Consider the following 19,965-nt stretch of genomic DNA (forward strand, 5'->3'; position numbering starts at 1 on the left):
CCCTCCCCACAACAGCTTCCAGCATTCAAATGTGTAGGAGCTCATTCAAATGTCTAGAACGTCACCTGTAACTATTGTGTTTAATACCTACTGATGGACCTATCTTGATGAGTTCATCCATTTCTCTTTTGAACCTAATGTTACCATCTTGTGGCACCAAAGACATGTAGATGCATATCGCTGCCATCTTGTGGTTCAATTGTTCATTTGATAAACTGACATGAAGTTACTCCCATAATAGCTTGCATTTCTTTTGCTTTTGTTGCCCTTCATATTCTTAAACAAACCAGAGCCCCCAGCTATGTATTAGCTAAGGAGACACATTAGACAAACAACTCTTTCCAACTGCCAGTAGTAATCTCCCTTCCCCAACACATCCTGCTAAGCCCCCTAAAGCTCTTTGCTTCTGCTCCTCTAATCATGAGGTTTAGAGGCTACAAGGGCTGTTTTTCACCTCATTAAAATTTCCTTTTAATCTCTTATAATCTTTTAGCACAGTACATAAACTCAGAAGCTCATTCCTTCTAATTTCACAAAGGGGATAGTTTCACTATACATTCCATATTTGTAAAGTTAAGCTTATCTCACACCACAATAAACCTTGATTCAAAAGAATGGGATATAAAGCAACTGAGCAAATGGAAATTACAGCTGTATTATGCAAATCAGCTCGCTGGTGAATTTCTCTCGTTCCTGTTTGTAAAATGTTTGAAACCTGACCCTAAATTGTACTATTTGACAAGTAGTGTATGTGAATAAGTTTCTGCATATGGGATGGCTCACAAGTCCAGTTTGACGGTGTTGTGGCGTGTTTACTCTTTGCAATGCTATTCATCCTCTAAAACAGAATGTATTTTTCCTACCACTGGATTACTAAAACCTTTTAAAACAGGAGAATAACTACTAGTAACTAGTGTACAAACTGCATCCACTATAAGTTTTTGGGTGAATCATTATTTGTGCAAAAATCAAAAAAATTGAGACTCACTAATATTTTCATGAATAAATTAATGTTACTATGAATGTTCATGAAACATTTGTATCAAGAACACAGATAACAGCACAAGTATCATGAAATATTTGCTCCATGTACGGAATTCTCTGACCAATTCTTAGCAATCTGCATAGCAGATATGCCATAAAATAAGTACACCAGGAAATCACATTACAGTATCTACAGTGATAATCCAATGAGGCATATAGAAAAAAAAAAAAACACTTACTATACTTACACATACTATCACTTAAAGTATATTTTCTAATACTGTATCCAATTTAGATTTAAATGACTCAAAGTCATGGGAGGGACTTCCACCACTTTCTTTGGGAGATATGGTCAAAAAGATCTCAGTTTGGTCTATTAACCTACATTTATCTTTTCTTAATTTATTCCATCAGTTTTAATTATAGTGTCTCCTTTAGATCACCCTGTAACACAGGAAAAGGAATTTCAAGATGAATAGGAAAAAATGTAAATTCATATCAACCCTTCCCTAAGTCTAAGTTATTGTACTCCTCCAATTTTTTTTTCCTCTTCATGAGTAGAGCATATGGACAGCCCCCTGCTTTCTAGTGTGCGGAAGTGGCTAAAGCAATGATTTATTTTTTTTTTTTACATACTTATATAACTGACAGAACAAGGAGAAAGTCTCAAGTTGCAGCAAGGGAAATTTAGGTTAGATATTAGGAAGAATTTTATCAGTAGGAGGGTAGTAAAACACTAGAACAGGTTACCCAGAGAGGTGGTGGAAGCTTCGTCCTTGGAGGTTTTCAAGACCTGGCTAGTCAAAACTTTGGCTGGGATGACCTAGTTGGGGATGGTCCTGCTTTGATCTCCTGAGGTCCCTTTCAACCCTAACTTTCTATGATTCTATAACTTACTATCTTTAGACATTTCCCTAAATGTAATGTAATAAATGACCATTGTTTTAAGTCTCCCTCCAAAGGCATCTAAAAACAAAACAACTTTCTCTACAACCAATCTTCAAGTCCAAATTACCTAATTGACAAGTATTAAGTAAATAAACAATCCTCAGCATATTCTGTAACTTCAAGCTAATTCTCAGAAAAGTCTCCAAGCCCCAGACCAACCCCACTTTGAACTACCTGTAATTCTGAAAAGTCTAAAGATTCAGAACCTCCAATTGGATTTAGTGGGATATGGCCACCTATACCTGCCCTAACCCCTGTGTCTAAAGGTTCTGCATGAGGCTTTATGGGTAAATCCAACTGTAAGACAGAGAGCCCTCAGGACTCTTCTTTCAATCCTAGAATGCCTTCCAAACTTTGCATACCTACTATAATAGGGAAGTTGGAATAACATATAGCTATTTCTATAAATGTATGATAGAATATTCTGTGTTAACTGTATTCATTCACTTGGCATCAAATTATACAGAGGTTTGTGGTCTGAACCTCTTGGTTACCTCAAGAACTAGGAAGAGTCCAAAATGTAACTGGATAAATCATTACCATACAAGAGATTTGTCAAATATGCACAACTTCCTGCTGTCTCTACTGATATCCAAAACTATTCAAAGTGCTGCAGTTGTTAGTTTCCTCGAGCATAAATTGATGACAGTGGGTCCTTTCCCATTGTTTTGTTCATGTTTCATTTATTATTCAAATTATTTTTTCATGACCTGGCAGCCATTATCATAGCAGTCTGTATGCCAGCAAAGGTTCCAATTTCTTTTCAAATCCTATAGTCAAAGAGTTTCTATTTAACCCTGTGCTTCTCACCCCAAAAATGTGATACATACAGTACAGTTCCTGGGTACACTGAATTGTAGGCCCCAATAATGCACACACACACACCTCATTGAGCTATGTTAATAAATGATCCTGAGTAAAAGTATGCAAATTCATAACCTTCGCATTGGTGCATAGATATGTTAAGGCATTAAATAACTTGCACGGAGTTAAACATTTTCCCTGCTTTGTTTATATGCATTAAAGTTTGATATTCAAATACAAAGGAAACCATAATAAGATGCACCATGTTTTGAACTACCACCAATAGGAGATGGGAAAGCATTGTGATCTAGAGGTTATGACTTAGACTTAGGGTGGTATGGGATGGGGGAAAGGGGGTGAGCTTACCTTATGCAAGCTACCGCTGTCTTGTTCAAACTCCCCCAGCACAGGCTGCACCAGTGGCACTGACTCCCTGGGAGCTGCCATTCTGAATCCCTCTCTAAATTGACACCTGGGCCTGGTACCCTGGTCACCCTACCTCACTCCTCCTCCGCATTCGGCTACTGACAGGAAATCAGTCTTCTTACCCAGGCAATGGCTTTGTTTCCTTTATGTGCAGACCTCAGAGTCACACCATAAACACTTTTCCCCCCTAAAATCTTATCCTTTCTGCATCACATTAAGGAAGGTATCTGAATTTAAAAGGCATTCCCTTCTCTTGATGCACTATGTAATGAGGAACTTGCATCAGATTTAAGCAACAGGAAGCAAGCTTTGAAGTCAGCTTTAAGTGACACCAAGAAAAGTAATTATGAAGCAGTGGCAAATATAGCAGTAAAACCACCACAGAAGTATTGTTAGGCTTTTCTAAATCTTCTCTCTTTGACATAAACATTGCATCCCCCTAGATTTCAGCTCCAGCTCTGTACTCTGTTTGTTCATTCTCTATTTGTGAGGACTCCTCCCATTCTGACAGTCAGGTCATATATCACAATTACTCCTCTGCCCTCTATGGACAACAATTATTATAGGAATAAAGGATGCTTTTAAATAACTTTTAAAATGTTGTGAAATTAAATGTCATATTTACATTAGGCAAAAAATAAAGATATTTGCTGTGAGTATGCAGTGCTGATGGTATTTTAAAATTCTCCCACTTTCCTAATTCAAGACCCCCTTCCTACCAGGTTTAGGTTTCAGCCTTCTATGATATTATATTTCCATGCCTCCAAATGTTGTCAAGCGCCTGTGGAACAAAGAAAAATCAAGACATTAATTTCTTCACAGCCATGACACACCCCTGCCGCACAGACACAAATACAAAACAAGCAAACAGAAAACCCCAAAGGAGCTAATCAGCCTGAAGGCATAACCCAAGCCCAATGAAATCAATGCCATGCTCTCCATTGATTTCACAGACATGTGAAATCAGCCTCTGAGAGATGTATTTCTATTTTAAAATTATACTCAAGTGTTTTTCAAGTAAAGTAATAGGTACCCTACAAAGCAGAGATTTTTTTCCTTTACTGATTGCTTTTTGCTTTTCAATTTACCATTGTTTATAATTTTGAACATTTGAAATTATGGATCACTGCAAGATTATATTATTTGAGAAGTCCCATTCTAAAATACATTAAAAATATCTAAAGATAAGCAAATAATGTACAATGAATAATTTATTCCATGCATTTCACTTCTGTTTATCTTTGCAAATGTCCTGCAAACAGATTTTATGACTACCCATGGGCACTTACCTGTTTGATTAAGTCCCCCTTAAATTTAATACATCACCAAGGCAAAAAGCAATCTCTCTCAGCTGTCTCCTAATCCTGATGTCTGCAACCCCTAGGCACCCTAGTTTTTACTTCCTTGATGTTGTGCAGGTGTGCATGCCCAGAACCTTTGGTACTTAGCATTTTGGCCCTGTTTAAACAGCAAAAACTAGTCTAAACCTAGCAGAGTATGTACAAAAGGTATACATATGCTGGCTTCTCATGCTCATATTCAATACACATGTTCTGAACACTGCTAATCCTACATGAAACACAGCAAGGAGGAAGTTATGTCCCCTCTTACACTTTAACAATAAAGACTGAGAAAGCCCTACCTTCTAAGGGAAAACGTGTAATCTGGACTTTAAAAATGCCAGTGGTGGAGAATCCATCCTTGGGAAGTTATCTTGATAGTTTGTGAATTCCAACAGCCTCCCCCAGATCTATGGACTATCATATATTTTCTTACCATCTGCCAAATAAGAAAATTATTTCCTAGTAATTAGCAAATGCACTGTAAGTATCTTTTATATTTAGCATTTACTAAGGAAATTCTTAAATTATTTCTATAATGTCATGGCTTTGTTAATAAAATGTATTACTGTACTTGAGAAAGCAAAGTCTAGTGAAAAGGACACAGGACTAGGAATCATGCCACTTGGATTCTACATCCAGCTCTGCCTGCTGTGTGATATTGGGCAGGCCTCTTCTCACCCGTTGTTCAGCAAGCCCTAATCTTGAAAAGCACAGGTGCAGAATGCCTGTAGCACTTGTGTGAATCCGAACTGAAGTCAGTTGTGCTCCATTCAAGTGTATTAGTCTGCTTGTACATTACTGTGAGTTATCAGGATTGAAAGTTGTAGCTGCCCGAGATAAAAACGCTCTCTCAGTGCACACGTAATGCCTAGCCCAGGGGTCGGCAATGTTTTTGGGCAGACTGCCAAAACACTCACAACCCTGACTTATAAGATGGTGGTGTGCCAGGGACAAACGGCAGGGAAGCTACAAGGGGCCTGGTCCTTGTTGTGACAGTGCAGCTCTGGCCACTTCCCTGTGGTCTGCCCTGAGGCATGTGCACCAAGCAAAATGCCTGTGTGCACCACACTCTGTCGTGAGGCACTCCTCTTGGTTACTGGTTACTTATTAATATAGTCATGCCAGGCACATTAATATTTTGTTTGGTTTTTTAAAGTCGTGGTCTGTTACTTTGGTAAGTAATTATTGTTAGCACTTACAAACAACCCAGCAGCTCTGCAAAGACTATTTTTTAAAGATAAAATTAATTTATTTAATACATACTCTTATACACGGGTTTCTTCTTATGAAAAAAATAATCTTGGCTTCTCTCTCTCCCTCCATTGTTTCCTTGCATTATTTTTTGCTGGAGGGTACTCATTGAGGTATATTAGTCTACCCTGGGCTTTCACAGTCATCGTTTAATGCATTAAACAAAATGGAAACTTTATATTTTGACATTTAAAAGTTTAGTTCTAGCAGTTTCTAGCTATCTGAAAATTATGGGGAAAGTAGGACTCTGAGTCAGGAGGAATGCAACAAAAATACAATCTGATCCACAATTCATCATACACATTATGACATTTGAGAGGGAAGAGAGAGGCCCAGGAGGTATCTCTGAGGAGTGTGAATGTCCCAAAATACTGTTATTACTGTCATTGATCTTGTTTAATACCAGCGTAATGCTAGTTCAGCTGATAGTCAGAATAATAATATTACAAACTAAGAAACTATTTTAGGAGCAGCACATTGCCCAATCTATGCAGAGAAGTAAAATAAATACTATATTTAGTACATTTTTATGACACGTAAATCTCAGTGAATGTTACTAGGCAAAGAAGCCCATATATTCAAAAATGTGCCTAATGGGCTTTTCAAAATAAATGTAAGCAGGTTAGGCACTTAAATTCCATTTAAATCAATATGATTCAGGTGCTTGACCCAGAGAGATGCTTATGAAAACCCTACTTGGCATTTATTTGAGCATTAGGCACATAAAGACCCTTAAATATCTGGCCTGAAATGATCACCATCAAGGGAAGACACGCACGCACACACACACATACTGTTAAAAGCTTATCTACCCACAGATTTTGTTTCATTAACTATATTGGTTTGAAGCTATTATTATTACTGGTATGGTTGAATGATATAGTGTAGAGAAAATGTGTAGAGTGCAGAGATAATGTAAATATATCCGGTTTACTACTGTCTATAGAAAGGAATAAAAGAGAGAAAAAATATTTTTGGATTGGGAAGAAGCAGGAACAAGTATTTATACTCCTTTTGTGTAAGATCAATATCTAAATTATCAATGATAAAAAAAAATTGAAAGAATCAGAAAGTAGGAAATAGAAACTGTTCTTCACCCTAGAAATCCCTTTTTAGGTGACTTATATGATCCATACAACTGCAGACGAAGAACAGTCATGGAGAATGGATTTAGGCATCAACTTAGGATTCATGAAAGCACCATGAGCTAGATTCCTCTCGAGCCAACAGATGTTAGCTGTCGGGTCAGGAGGGTGGAGGATTGGCTTCAACTTGGAGCTGATTCAGGGTGAGAAGCTGCATCTCTTTTCTAGGTCCATGCCCCTCTTGCAGCTCTGGTGATCTGTCTGAATGGGAGAGAAAAGGCAGGGGAGGGAGCTCATTCTGGGGGTTCCCCAGCTGCATTAGAGTGGGGGGGGTGGATTGGAGCCCCCCCCCCCCACCTTGAGGGAGCTCCTTTTCCCCTTCCCCACCCTCCAGTGCTAGCTGGGCAACCCCCAGAATGGGCTCCCTCCCTTTCTCTCCCATTCTGAAAACAGCATGGAGCATTGTCAATGCATAGGGGGTGCACATGCACCCCCTGGAAGCGCCAGCCACCAAACCAGAAGTGCATTTATGGTTTTGCTGCTGGCTCAGCTGCTGGGGGACCTCCCCCCATATTGGCAATCTGGTGCCTCCCCTCCCCCACAAGACTTGGGAGGCACCAGTTGTGTGGAGAGCAAAGGTGGACTGCCTCAGCCAAGCCCTGCTCCTGGCATGCTCAGATAGAAATGAATTGAAAGCACTCTGTTTTGGAGTGCCTTCATCTGAACCTTCATGCAATGAGGGTTCAGACTGTCATGGGATTGGGCCCATTTAAAGCAGTTTGCAGCCTCGCACTTGTGTTTGGTCATAGCTGTAGACCACTTTTTGGGGCCAGATTAGGCAAAAATTGTCATGTCTGTCTGCACCCCTAGTTGGTCTGAGCGTCAGGATCCTCACTTGTAAAAGCAATCATAGTTCTTTCTTCTTGTCTCCTCCACTTTGCCCAGCTATTTAGAAGCAATTCAGACCTTGGACTCTCTCATCATTTCCTTTAGGGACCCTTGACACCATCATCACTGTTGTCATTTAGTCCCAGTCTCCTAAACAAAAATGAACTAAGGAGCTGGTAAAAACACTTCATCTCAATGATTCCTAGGGCCTCTCACCACTTTCATACACTATTTCAAAACAGATGCAAATATTTGGGACAAAATGTTTAAACCTAAAATTAAGTTTCTACATTCGTTGTTCAAAGCTGCTGCATTCCCACTGATCTCATTGGCTTCAGTAAAGAAACCAATAAAAGTTAAAGGCTCTCAATAGTTCAGAGTTGGTACTTGGCATGTATTTCTAGCAAAAGTCCAAGCATCACTGGTACCATTCAGAATTTGGCCCTGAAAGTGGTTTGAAATGAATGCAATAAATAATCCAGTCAATTGTAATTGCCTATACAATATCAGGAAAAAATAAAAAATTAATCACCAGTTTGTAGGAGACTCCTCTTCCCCCCAATACTGGTTCTTTATTGTAATCATATGAAGCGGTGCAAAATGGAATGCAAAATCCTATCATGCTGAATTGACAGCATTTTACATCTCATTTTGCACAAATGTGGAGGACTACAAAAAATTCAAAAAGTGTGAGAAAAAACAAGACCCAACATATTCTACTTACCTGACTCTCAACATATGGCTTTTGATCAAATCCTCTGACTTACTCTTATATTCTAGGACCATCTTGTGTTTACTTGCAACAGATCTTAAAGAAAAAGGAAGAGGGACTATTGTGTCCTGACGTGCCTGCTGTTTTGATATTATTGCTGATATATTTATTACCTTATAAAGGAAACAATCTTCTGCTGCTATTTAAATAATTGGATAAAAATTAAATAAAAATCAAAGCCAACATTAAAACTACTTTTATTATGGTTACTGTGCCATTATCTTTCAGTACTGCATTGGCATTTTTCTGCTTCTCTGCTCCAAAAGCAAAGGATAAAAGCCTCTACCCTTATGTCTGTTCATAAGACACTTCATGCAGGGGTGCATGATGTCATGCAGAATTCTGAAATAACAGAATAAATATGCATAAAATTCTGTATCGCTAAATTCTCTGCAAACACTAGAGCAAATGTAGACCCCCAGAAGGACCTCACATGCAGGATAGGTTCCTCAAGTGGGATGCAGAGCTAACATATCACTTCCTATGACATCATCCCATGACCCCTGGCAGTTCTATAGCTGGTCTCTGGTGTGTGCCCATGGGCTCATTGCTTCCTGCACATCCTTCAGAATATTTAGTTCATGTTGAGTCATTGGCATTGTACAAAGAAGCCCTAGGGTAGGGTCTTTTATTTGAAATGGTAGCAGTAATTGTGAACTAAAATACTTGCTTTCAATGAATGCAAGGGAACGCAATACAAATAGAAGTGACAGAGAGCAACAGGCAAAATATATTAGAAAATAATCTTCATCATTAGCTACTTTTCCTTTTCCTACCTTATATACATAAGTTTATGTCTCTTTTTATGTTGCCTTCTATATATATCTGTCTTTACACCACTGCAGCAGATCAAAACATTGTACTTTATTTATTAGATTTATAAGCTGCTTTTCCCAGCAAAGGCTCAAGGCAGCTTACAGTAAGAGACAAAATAACTTATAAAAGCAGGTAGGATATTACAGTGAGATGTGCAGCAAGATCTCCCTAAACAATATCTCAGTTTGGCCTTGCTTGCTAAATGCCTGGCCAAATAGCAAGGCCTTACAGCACTTCCAGAAGATGTCTAGGCAGGCCTCAAGGGGAGGGGGGCTCCAAAGCTGAGGAATGACTACTAAAAATAACTTTCCACACATTTGCACTAAGTGAACTTGGTATACTAATGGTACTTTTAGGAAGTTGCTCCTAACTGTTCTTAGCAAATCAAGATACGGCATAGGGGAGAAGGAAGTCTTTTAGCTACATAGATTATTTTGAGGTTTCTGACCAGTTCTAGTTATTACATGAAACATTCTATCTAGTGGTGGTTGAGGTATCTACAACTTGAGCTAAATTCAGCCCTCCTTTGTACTCTTGCAACCTTACTTCTGTTAGTGTGGACACAAGCAAAACTTCAAGGAGAATATTCTTCAAATGGCAGAAAATATTTTAACTTAGACAGCAGTAAATGTCAGCAGCCACTGAAGTGTCACCAGAAGGGATCCAAAGTGAGAAAAGATCCTTCCTCCTCTCCTTAATCTATATCTTGCCATATAAAAGAGCAGAAACAAGAACTCAGCGACCTTTTCCCATAAAATGGCTGACTTCACATACTTAAAACAGATTTGAAAAGTTACTCAGCCAGATACAATAGAAACATAGCTTCACATTGGCTGAACACCTCAGCCCCAAACAACAGGGCATGCCCAAATATAAAAATTATCACATTCTATTTCACATCAGTTTTCTCCTGAAAAGACAGACTCAAGACTTGTTCAAGACCTGAAAAGACAGACTCAAGGCATAAAGGCAAACTGGGTTTCCATTTATATCAAAAAGGTACCCGTTTCATTATCATATTTTTTGTTTTGTTCTCCTACCCTCTACCTGCTGTCTCTGCCTTGGCTTTAGTAATTTATAGTCATTCAGCATCCAGCCCAAGTTCACTTTCAGATATGAGGTGCATCCAAGATGGATATCTTACAATGAGCACTTTCTTAAGAAAAACTGTAGGAAATATGTAATGACTATAGTTAACTTAGAATTACTCATATCTTTGCAAATAGTAGGGCACTATCAAACAGAATCTAGTATTTATGCATTTAACTGAAGGTTCATTCAGTAGATTTCTCTCCTTTGTAAACCAATACTCTGTTTACAAAAAATAATATAACAAGTCCTTAACTAACTCTAGGCCAATATTCTGCACACCTTGGCCATTCACACTTTGTGGAAGAAGAATCTGGATTCTATTACTAAGTGAGGAGCCCTCAGCTGTGTCAGATGAGAATCTTCATTACTTGCAAGAAAAAAAAAAATCACAATTCCAAACATTAGAAAGCAGTAGTACAATTATAGGTTACTAGCTTTCTTAGGCTTACAGCATCCTGTAAGTGTACCTTTCCTGCGGGTATTCCATATTGGTAGAGCTTTTTGAAACAGAGGATCACTAGCTGAGGTTGTCCACAGTCAAACACACCAATCCCTTGCTTTCTCCCAATAGGAGTGGTCAGGGAGAGTAGCTCTGAGCACCTTATCCGCTTTCAATAGTACTTTAATTCAGTGGCGCACAATCATTTTTACAAGCAGAAATTAGACATGAGCCAAGGGCCACGTGGAAAAGTAGAATAGTTCTATACCTTGGCACAGCCTAATGTTAAGTATTTTAAACAACAATTTACTTGTTTAAGTAACAGGGAACAATGGTCACAAACTGACCAAGAGCAGATTTAGGCTAGATATCAGGAAAAACTTCACAGTAAAGGTGGCCAAAATTTGGAATGGGCTTCCAAGGGAAGTGGGGGAGGGTCTTTAAGAGAAGGCTGGATAGGCATCTGGCTGGGGTCATCTGACCCCAGCACTCTTTCCTGCCTAGGCAGGGGGTTGGACTTGATGATCTGTTGAGGTCCCTTCTAGCCCTAGCATCTATGTAAATAAGAATTCAGTGGCAGAGAAAAGAGGGGCCAAGTAGCAGTGGTAGAGCTCACCTCCTGGGCTCTGACGCTCCATATAAGCTGTGGCTCCAGCCGGAGTCCACACTGGCATACCAGTGAACTCAGAACTTTTGAGCAGTCTGAAGTCCAGGAGATGAGCACTGATGCTGCCATTTGGCCCCTCTTTTCCCTGCCACTGATTTCAGTGAGAGGGGAGGCAAAGAGCAATGAAACTCATTTCCTGGGCTTTGGAGCCTCATAAAAACCTTGGCAGCTGGAAGGGAAGGGAAGCGAAGACCCACCTTTGGGGGGCCCATACATGCCCATGGGGCTGGCTACAGTCCTGAAAAACAGCAATTCTCTCAAAAAAAAGCCCCACAACTCTGAGCCAGAACATGATATCCCACTCTTACTATGTTCTTAAAGCACATGGTTCTCCCTTCAGGAGACACTGGTAGGGCACTAGAAAGCACCAGTAGTTGAGGTAGGGTACAGTGCTGCCAGCTGAGCAATCTCCAGCTGTTGTCCCCTCCTATGGGTAATTCCCCACCAACACCAAGAAGCTGGAAGCCAGCTTGCTCCTTACCTGCTAATGCAAGCCCGTGGCCCATCAATCTCTGCTGATGCACAGGGCTCTAGTTTATTTTAGAAGTTTAAAGTTTAACTATTTTAATAAAATTTAAACTAATACTACAGAACATTGAACTTTCTACTGTGTATTGATAACCCAAAAGTTGCTAAAATGTTTTGTTTCAATATTATTTAAAATTCTTATTAGGATATTCCAAAGGGTAATACTGCTTTTCTATGCAGCTCTTGAACTATTCTGATTTGGAAGTTTGGCCCACTTGGGGGGGGGGGGGGGGGAAAGGGTTTGAGCAGTACTCTTCTATACTATACCACAGTAACACCCATGCTCTTAGGCTCCCTTAGCTACTCTGAGTCTAGCCCTACACCTGTCAGGTGAAGGAATTTAAAAAATAAAGTTACCAAAATTACACTCATTAAACAAAACAAAAACAACAGCAACAACAACAAAAATAAAAAAAATAAAAATCAAGAATTTAAAATAAGAACTCTATGGGCCTTCCAAGGCTAATAGCAAGAGCAGCATCCCTAGGAACACTGGAAATGTTTGCAAACATGTAGAACTCAGAACTCGCCTTACTGTTTTGAATCAGACCCTGAACTTGTGACTGGATAGGTTTAAATTCATCTGGCCAGCAATATTCTATGCAACATAAGTAGATTTTAAGCAAAGAGGAGCTGGGATTGGTATTTGAGTGTCCTAGAGGACAGAATGGTGGGCAAAGCACAAGTGTGGTTTGGAAAAACCTTCGTCAAACAATTTATTTCACAGCTATTGCCACTCCATGACTTGTTTGTGCAAACACTACAAAGGACATAAGTATGTTTCCAAGAGCACCTCCCACAAAATATATTAAAGGAAAAAAATTTTTAAAACCTGTCTAAAGTTTACATACTATATTTTCATAGGGGAAGCTGTGGCTGGGAGCATTGCTCATTCAAATTGCTTTTAGGAAAAACAGAAGAATGGGCTAGGTGATTTTTGCTTCTGTTCACATTTCCCTATGGGCTGAGATATTAGTCCTGTGCAGGTGCATGACTGCTGACTACGTTTTTTCCATTTCTATAGCAACAGGAACAGAAAAGCAAAATCACGCATGTTCTATTTGTCGGGACCGAGGGGCTGCGGCCAGCAGCCTGGGCACGTGGGCCGGGGAAGTCGGCACGGCGGACTAGAATTAGGCACTGACGCGTAGAGGTCGATTAAAGATTATTTTACTTACACCGTAGATGGTCGCGGTGCAGGCAGGAAAACTTGTTTGGTTACAGTTGTAGATAGAAGAAAAGAAAACTCAAACGATGAGAGCTCTTTAACCGATAAAAGAGTCCGTGCTGTGACTCTCAACGAGCACGCAGGGCTGGGGTACATCAAGGATCGTCCGGTGACAGGGAGAGACTCTTGATGGGTGATCAAACCACCGGTGGGCTCCGAGACATGCGCAGAGTTTGCTAGGCTCTACCACGTGGCCCAGAGTTCTCCACGAGATGGATGCGGAGTCCCCCTAAATGAGGTCCTCCCCGGAGATCTCCGACTTGGGCGGAAACTGCTCAAGTCTCTTATACGGCTAGCAAGCCAATCGCTAGCCGCCACGTGGGAATAATTTAGAAACAGCCAATAATGGGACACAAATTTGCATGCGAGCAGCGGGAACTCCTTTGCACCGGGGTTCTCTCTCTGCAGCTGAGAATTGCACCGTGCAAAGAAAGCTCCATGTGGCGGGAAATAATTCTGCAGTGCCGAAGCGCACACACAATCATTGGGTAATGACACTTGTGCAAGGACTGACAGCAAACAGAATCTCAGCTTGGCCTTTAAGCTATTTTTCTGTCTCAGGTGTACCAATGTGAACTGCTGCATTACTTGCCAATATCAAACACTGTTTGAATACCTGTCCATCCATTACTAATGCCTTAAAAAGATATATAACCTGCCATCAGAGGTGGTTCAAGCACCTACATTGAACACCTTCAAGAGTAAATTGGATGCTTGTCTTGCTGGGATCCTATGACCCCAGCTGACTTCCTGCCCTTCGGGCAGGGGGCTGAACTCGATGATCTTCGAGGTCCCTTCCAGCCCTAATGTCTATGAAATAATTTAGAACAGGGGTAGACAATCCCCAGCAAAAGTGCCAGAGTGTGGCACATGAAGGCATTTTGTTTGGCACACTTGCCCAGGGTGGATGGCAGGGAAGGGGCTAGGGCTACACTGCCACAAGGATTGGGCCCCTCACAGCTCCCCCAGCACCTGCCCCTGGCATGCCAATATCTTATAAGTCTGTCAGGGTTGAGGGTATTTTTGGAATTTTGCCCAAAAATATTGCCAACCTCTGATCTAGAACAGAGGCCGAATCCCACAAGTGATTCTTACTCTGTCAAGCAGTACAGTTGGGCTTACTGCAGTGAAGTTGTACTGATTTGATATAAAATAAAATAAGCTGAAACTGAACTGAAGATATTGACATCTAGTCCACTGCCTCTCCATCTTTTTTAATTTAAGGCACCCCTCATTAGACTCAGGGATCCCTCAGAAAATGCCACCCGTTATTTAGTTCAAAAAGCGAGTGAAAACTAATGAAACAACTCTTCTGTTACAAAAAAAACCCCAAAACACTCAGAAAGACCACAACAGGTCAGGACATTTTAAACTATGGCAGGGATCGGCAACCCCTGGCACGCGTGCTAGAATACGACATGTGGAGCCATTTTGCTTGGCATGCTACAGCCGGCCCAGGCTCTGGGCAGCTGCTGCTGGCCACGGGGCCCAGACTGCTCACAGCAGGGGGCTGAGAGGCTGCACACCCTGCTGCAAGCTGCATGGGCTCCATGGCAGGCAGCAACTGCACAGAGCTCTGACAGGCAGCTGAGAGGTTGCAAACAACAGCAGGGAAGAGGCTGGGGCAGTGCAGTCCTCGTCCCTCCCACCCGCTCACCGAAGATGCTGCCTCCAGCCATAGACCAGGGCTAGGGCTCTGGACCCCAGCACAGTTGTTTGCAGCCTGGCTGCTGCCCGCTGTGAGCCTGGGCTGCACGTGCACCTTAGGGTGCATGGCGGGGAAAGGGACAGGGCAGCACAACCCCAGCCCCTAGGATTGGACACCTCACAGCTCCCCTCCACCCCTGCCTGCCCCTGGCATGCCAAGTCAAGGCATGGGTTGAGGTTGGGGTATTTTTGGAACTTGCCAAAAACATTGCCAACCCCCACACCGTGGTTTCCTATTTGAAATCTCTGGGTTTAATCTTGTGAATTATGTTTGACACCGAATAGTGTTAATGATGTGTAGCAATCCTTGGCACACCTGAAAGGATCTCAAGGCACCACAGGGTGCTGCAGCTCCCTAGTTAAGAATCACCAATCTAGCCACATAGCAGTTCTGTGCATAAAACATTATAGGCATGCATACAAACAGAAAAAGGATCAAAGGTAAATCACCTTTAATGAGCCGGGGGGCAGGGGGGGGGGAGCTCTGCTGCATGAAGTACATGGGGTTCTGCAGGGTATGAGCAGAGAGGAAGGGAGGAGCGGGGAATGGCTGCATAGTACCGATGCTGGTCCTATGGAAGACATTATTGTTCTCCAGCCCTGCAGAAAACTTAGGTACTCCATGCAATATTTTGAGAATTCTATTGTCTGGCTTTGCTTAGTGTCCTGTCCTGTGTCCTAAGGAAGGACTAGATTGCCTAACGGCACAGCTATAGAATACATAGGAGCATGGACCTAGACAAATGTAGTGAGGAAATCTATCCAAGCTGCTATATTTCTCCTTAAAAAATATATAATCTTCTCCTTCATCATGCCTGGGACACCATTTAGATCAAAGGGGTTTGAGGGAAGGACAACCCTTTGGGAACTCTACTCTTAGAACGTTATTGGGCTATTATTCTATTTCTTAGGGGGCAATCAGAAGCAAGAGAAGTATATTTACATACTAGTGATCACAGGTAAAGTGCTGAGGATGAACAGAACTGGAAAGAAGAGCCCTTTTAAAGAAAATGCACTGGGCAGTGACTGTTTCCTCTTTAGACAGGAGAGGAGTTAGAACCCATTTGCCTTGTTAAAGGCTAATAGAAACCAAAGTCTCTCCTCCTTTACCTCTTCAAAAGCAGGGGAAAAAACCTACCCCAATAAGCTAACGTTCAAGGAATAAAAGAACTTAAAGAAATACTGAATACTCACATGCAAAGAATATTTTACTTAACTGAAGCCTCATTTGTAGCAGAAACAAGTCAAAATGAGACATGCACTAAAAAGGAGTGCAGATTCCTGAACCAGGAAATGGGTTAAGCAGATATTAAACATTAACACCATATATCTTGAATGGAAGATTCCATGGGTTCCTGTAATTCAAGATTAGATTGTACTTGGTGCCAAAAAATAAAAAAATAAAAATAAGGGAACTACAACAAATCTTTTTCTCTCCTTGCATTCATGGTTAGTTTTTGGGCAAGGCTTCCAATCTTTGAACTTAAGGCAGTGGAAATCTTGCATTTCCAAAACCACTCATCTGTTTGAGTATAATTCAAGGTTTAAGTAAAATAGTTCAGCATTTAAGGATTATAAAATACTTAAAAAAAACCAAACCAAACAATTCCCTCATTATTATAAACATATTCTCTTTTACACTCCCTCACACAACACCCCACTGGACCTGGGTTTGAATTAATAAATGTAAACCAAACTTACTTTGTAAGTTTCCATCCCTTTTGCCTCTCTTTGCCTTTTTTTTATTCTGCCAGATACCCGCAGAATAGGATACCAAAGTGAGAACATTGGTCCCACAGGATTTAAAGCAGCAGAATCAAGTCAAGTTTCTGCTGAATGGAACTAAAGAACAGAAACCATCAGAAACTGCAAGATTCCTAGCACTGAATATTTAGCAATTATATATTAAGCATGAAAAAAGAGGGGGGGAGGGGGACTTTTTCTCTTCATTGTCTGAGCACAATACAACTGCAAGATGAGAGATTTTAATACCATTTTACTTTTAAGTTACTGAAACAAAAAGAGTGTGCTCTAGAGATTGGTACATATTTATGACTTCTTCTCTCAGCTTTGTTAGTCAGTGAGAAACCAGTAAAGCAAAGCTGATGCAATTTCTTCCTCCTTAATAAAATGGTAAACAGCACCACCCAATGTTCATCAGTTTTTCTTCTTTAATAACTTAAACATAGTGTTTGGGAATGTGTTTAACTGCACTACTCATTTAGCTTTCATGGTCACTGACAGATTGTTTTTTTTTTGCTAGCATCAAGTCTCCCCTTTGCCTTTCAGAATGGGGTGCAATAGTTCTACCATCTATCACCAGCCGTATGCAATTCTTCATAAAGCAGGAAGCAGTCACCACTTGAATACAAGAATTATATCACTGTATGTCTGACCTAAAGGCTTAACATTCTCTGATGGAAACTTAGGAAGGCATCATTGTCTTCAGACATTCCCTGAGATGTCAGTCTAAACAAGGGTCATATCAACTAATGGCCCCTGGGCTTCAGGTGACATTTGGCAGCAGGTAGAAGTGTCAGCTATGACTGGGTCCTATCACCAACCTGCTTCTCACCCTAATTGGGTCACTTTAGCCCACAGCCTAAAAAAAAAAAAAAAAAAAGGTTGCCAACTGCTGATCTAACAAGACTCTCCACAATTGCGTTGACCTTCAAGCAATAAGGAGTCCTTACAAGCTGCTGCTCCCATCACTTGGCAAAAAAAGAGAAAAAAAAAAAGCTTTGTAATTTAGCTGAAATCTGGAGGTAGAGTCTTCAGTTAACAGTAGTCCCCATCTCATTTCATACTAAAGGTTTGTCCTTCCCTCAGAAGCCCTTTGATCTAAATGGATAAGGAGGATCTTGCCTCAGGCAGGGTGTTGGACTAGATGACCTCTGGAGGTCCCTTCCAACCCTACTGAAAGATTCTGACAATTCCAATGATAGATTCTCAAAGCATTGTCTAATACTCCTGCTTTACTCTAATGGCAGACCATTGAAACATTTCTCCACTCAACAGACCAATAAGCAGATAAGCTTACAGTATTCAAAGTAAAGCATCTCCACATGCCACACATCTTTAAGATGGAGATAAAAATACTTTGAACCCTTGAAAAATATTGTCCTCAAAATAAAGAAAAAACTTGGCCAGATTATGAAAATTAAAGGCTAGTTTTTTTTTAAACGGGGGGGGGGGGGGGGGGGGGGGGAAGAAGAGTGACAGACAGACTGCTGAAGACAGAGCCAGTGTCCAAATTTGTACATTCTAGTTTGCTAAAAGGATGAATTAAGTAAGAACATCCAAACAACTGGAATTGCCAAATGTACCTATGCCTGGACCATCTGACAGTTTTTACTAACCAACTAAAGTTTAGTCTTCGCAGTGCATGGCAGAGCAAAAACCAAAGTATCATTGGGCCTACTATTGTACAAGAAAATGCTTGCAGGGAACTATTCACAGGAAAACATATATTAATAACAGCTTGAAGTTGCCAAATGTTTAAGGGGAAGGTGACCCAAAGTCCTGAGCTAGACCAGGAGTTTGCCCAGGAACTGGCTGAGGCAGCTTGCTCCAGGACCATGGTTGTCATGGGTGACTTCAATTACCCAGACATCTCGTGGGAGGATCGCTCAGCAAAATCTGAGCGGTCGCAGAGCTTCCTCTCGTGCGTGGATGACCTCTACCTGACTCAAGAAGTCTATGGGCCAACGAGAGGCAAAGCGCTGCTCGACCTGGTGCTGGCTACTGGGGAGGACCTAGTCGGCGACCTAGTGATCGATGGGAAGCTGGGTGACAGCGACCACGAGCTGATCACCTTCACCATCCGCCGAAAAGCTGGCAAGTCAGTCAGCAACACGGAAGTCCTTGACTTCAGGAAAGCCGACTTTGACAAGCTCAGGAGGCTTGTCAGTGAGGCCCTAAGGGACTGTGACCACAGGGAGAGGGGAGTTCAAGAAGAGTGGCTGCTCCTCAAGGGAGCGATCCTCAATGCACAAACTAAGTCTATTCCATCTCGGAGGAAAGGCAGCAAGAGGACACAGCAGCCCCCCTGGCTCTCCAGGGACCTAGCAGACCTCCTGAGGCTAAAAAGAAAGGCCTACAAAGGATGGAGGATGGGAGTCACCTCCAAGGAGGATTATTCTGCACTGGTCCAGTCCTGTAGGGAGCAGACCAGGAAAGCCAAGGCTGCAACTGAACTCCAGCTAGCTTTGAGCATCAAGGACAATAAAAAGTCCTTTTTCAGATATGTGGGGAGCCAGAGGAAAAGCAGGGGCAACGTTGGACCCCTGCTGAACCAGATGGGGCAACTGACAACTGACGCCCAGGAAAAAGCCAACCTATTAAATAGGTACTTTGCATCGGTCTTTCATCAGCCCCATGGGACGCCTGTGCCTGCTACAGGGCCGGGAAGTCCGGGTGAGGGTGATCCCCTGCCCTCCATTAATGCTGACTTTGTGAAGGAACATCTTGAGAAGCTGGATACCTTCAAGTCAGCCGGCCCTGACAATCTTCACCCCAGGGTACTCAAGGAGCTGGCGAGCATCATAGCCCAGCCTCTAGCGCGGATCTTTGAAAACTCTTGGCGCTCTGGTGTAGTGCCTGAAGAGTGGAAGAAGGCCAACGTGGTGCCTATCTTCAAGAAAGGGAGGAAAGTGGATCCGGCTAACTATAGGCCCATCAGCCTGACTTCAACCCCGGGGAAGATCTTCGAAAAGTTTATTAAGGAGGCCATCCTTAATGGACTGGCCGATGCCAACATCTTAAGGGATAGCCAGCACGGGTTTGTTGCGGGTAGGTCTTGCTTGACCAATCTCATTTCCTTCTACAACCAGGTGACCTATCACCTGGACAAGGGAGATGAGATTGATGTCATATATCTTGACTTCAAAAAAGCCTTCCATCTGGTGTCCCATGATCGTCTCTTGGAGAAACTGGCCAATTGTCGCCTTGGGTCCCCCACGATCCGCTGGCTGGAAAATTGGCTCCG

General features: G+C 41.7%; 1 long non-coding RNA gene across 1 annotated transcript in view; it reads right to left on the reverse strand.

Annotated features, from left to right (window-relative positions):
* The window catches only part of LOC109285248 (uncharacterized), a 93,498-nt gene extending 77,250 nt beyond the window's left edge, over positions 1-16,248 (reverse strand). The window contains exons 1-2 of the long non-coding RNA XR_002092928.2: positions 16,173-16,248; positions 3,882-3,943 (exon numbers count right to left, since the gene is read on the reverse strand). This is a non-coding gene — a long non-coding RNA (uncharacterized LOC109285248). The remainder of the gene's footprint in view (positions 1-3,881; positions 3,944-16,172) is intronic.
* Between the last annotated feature and the right edge of the window lie 3,717 nt (positions 16,249-19,965).

This window comes from Alligator mississippiensis, chromosome 3 (assembly GCF_030867095.1).
Source record: "Alligator mississippiensis isolate rAllMis1 chromosome 3, rAllMis1, whole genome shotgun sequence".
Lineage (NCBI taxonomy): Eukaryota > Metazoa > Chordata > Crocodylia > Alligatoridae > Alligator > Alligator mississippiensis.